Genomic DNA, 2,725 nt, shown 5'->3' with positions numbered 1-2,725 from the left:
AGGGTCAGAGAGAGGGAGTCACAGACTGAAACAGGCTCCAGGCTCTGAGCCGGCAGTCAGCACAGAGCCCGATGCGGGGCTCGAACCCACGAACCACGGGATCATGACCTAAGCGAAAGTCGGACGCTCAAACCGACTAAGCCACCCAGGCGCCCCTCAGTTGTCGCTTCTTAACTGTGCAGCAGAACTGGAAGCCACAAGTCCCGCAGCAGAAGATGAAGTCGCCCGAGCTGCGACAAAACCCACTGGCCCATGACATGGAAGTAGCCCCGGCAGAAGTCCCGAGTGGGCGCCCGGGGTGGGGGTGCGTCGGAGACCCTCTGTGCCGTCGCCGGCCTCTCCGGAGGCAAACCCGGAGCGGTAGCCCAGCGCCGGCACTACCATGCTGCCCAGCTGCTCCGGCTGCCAAGGTCCAGCTGGTTCCTGCTCCCGGCACAGGCGTGCGAACACCTCCGTGAGCAAGCAGCGGAGGAACACCTGGAGGCCTCAGCGCATCATGTCTCCCAGTCCCGGCTCGGCCGCCCGGCCGCCACTGGAGCTGCTGCAGCCGCCTCTTGAGGTGCAGTCAAAGTTACTGAGGCTGCTGCCGGGGGCTGCAAGCCGCCGCGTGCCTCAAATGTGGAGGGCGGCACAGGGCTGTCGTGGTCAGCTGCCACTGCTCTCTGCTCAGCCCGCTTTCGCCTCCAGCGCACCGCGCTCTCGGGCCGGCCAGGTAGAAGCGCGTCTGGCCGGGCGTGGGGAGGATGAGCAGGGGCAAGTGCCTGGGTGCAGGACCGGAGGGGTAAGGGGGTAGGCGGGGGCCGGTGAGCAGGGGAGAGTCGGTCTGTCGGCGCCTGACCTCGGCTGGCGGCTCCGGACTCGTCGCCCTGCGCCCGCTCGCAGGATCCCTCTCACTTGTTCAGCTCGCCAGGTGCGCTGGAGAGAGCGAAGCAACACTTGTGGAATGAAGGGAGGGCAAGAGGAAAGGGGGAGGAGGTGGAGGGCGGGCAGAGGAGGGAAGGGCGTGAGATCAAGAGGGGCAGAGGCGCGGAAGAGGCGACTCTGATGAAGACAAGTTGGGGGGCTTGGGGCGCTGAGTAGGCTGGCGAGAGGAGGGAGCTTTGGCAGCCGCCTAGGCTGAAGGCACCCCTCGGGTTTCCCAGCACCTGGAGAACAGCTGCAGGAATTCCAGCTCCCTCTTCTGGCGGGAGGCGTGGCTCAGACATGTTACCCGCGCAGAAGTGGCTTTGCGCCTGGCTTTTTCAGTCGTGTGTGCCCAGGAGATGCTGTTCGAATCTGCCCTCCGGGGAAGGGGGGACTCGGAGGGGCTAGGGACAGACTCAGTGGCTTCCACTCCATGTCAGACTAGGGCACAGTGTCATCAAGATAGTCCCTCCATGGTGCATGGAGCCACTTTGCCCTTCCCTCCCCTCGACTGCGCCCCCCAGTCAGGCGCGCATCTGGGATGGTTCTACACCCTGGGACTTATCTAGGACCGAGGCTGAGCTGGGAAGGCGGGGTGGCAAGCCACTGGCCCGGGGTTAACCACCCCAGGGAGAGGGCCTTGGGATGAACTGAATCAAAGACGCCCAGGGGATAGGGAGAGGCAGCAGACCAAGCCAAGGCAGGAGCAAGTCCCACTTCCCCGAAAGTCTTTCCTTGGGACTCTCCTAAGCCCTAGGACCTGCCATTTTCTGTCCCTCCAGGACTTCCGAGCATTCCGTGCGTTCCACAGGAGAGCACAGCGAGGCGCCGCCACTGCTTGCCCAGAGCTGGTGCCGCACAATGCCTGGACACACCTAGCCTCAGCCACCCTCCCGCGCCTGGAGCCCTCGCGTGGGTCTCTGGAGACAGCTGACCTCTGTGCACACGGAGACCCCCAGACATCCTCAACCAATGTGGCTCAGTCCGGCCTTGCTTCCTTGGCCTCCAGCTGCCCGTAGCCTGTCAGCATTTCCAAATCTGCCCTTTCACGCAGGAATCCGTTGGCCCTCTCTCATTTCTCCCACTTATTTCCTCTGCTTGACTTTGACTCCGATAACCCCCAAAACGGGACTTGCGCCAAAGCTGCTACCCTGAATTTAGATCTCCACACGACCCTGTATTTTGTTGTTTTAATTACATTCACTAAGTACATACTTTGCAGGCAGTTGGGCGATTTGCAGGAAAGTGATGTCTCCACCACCCCCATCTTCCACTGGGTTTCAGTCAGGGGCTTCTCAGTGCATTTTCCAAGCACCAAAAAGTTGGGCAACATATCAAACGACATAGGGCATTCTCCTTAACTGAAAAAAAACATGGTGGGGAGGTGGTTATTGGACTCTATTGCAAGTTTTCTCAGAATGACAGGGAGTTTGGCTAGTTATGCCTTCTCTTGGAAGAATGTCACCTACTGTCTTCGGAAAGACTAGCATGGAATGACCCAGTTCCAGCAAAAAAGGAACCAGGTTAACACTGATCCAGCATATCCAGGGGTATGCCAGCCCTAGGACACTCATGGAATTATGGGCTGTATTATGTTCCAAATTGACCTGGACAAGGTGTGAGATTCTTTATTCTAAATTCATCAGATCCATCGAATGAGATTCCCAAAATAGGGTAGTGTGGCATGTCTGTCGACCCACACCCACCACCACTTGTGTGAACCTCTACAAACACAAGCATTGGTGTGTGAGAGCTAATGAGAGCTGATTTTTAATTGATGCTTACAACATAACCACTAAGCTTTTCTTTCTATCTTTTTTTT

The 2,725-nt window shown here is 58.6% G+C and overlaps 1 pseudogene; it reads right to left on the bottom strand.

Annotated features, from left to right (window-relative positions):
• Positions 1 to 136: 136 nt before the first annotated feature.
• LOC120227753 lies at positions 137 to 495 on the bottom strand (annotated as a pseudogene).
• Between the last annotated feature and the right edge of the window lie 2,230 nt (positions 496 to 2,725).

The sequence above is a fragment of the Hyaena hyaena genome, unplaced genomic scaffold, assembly GCF_003009895.1.
Source record: "Hyaena hyaena isolate Hyena2069 unplaced genomic scaffold, ASM300989v1 scaffold_3201, whole genome shotgun sequence".
NCBI classification, from domain to species: Eukaryota; Metazoa; Chordata; class Mammalia; order Carnivora; family Hyaenidae; genus Hyaena; species Hyaena hyaena.
The sequence above is the reverse complement of the archived record's forward strand: the minus strand, read 5'-3'. Positions and strand labels throughout refer to the sequence as shown.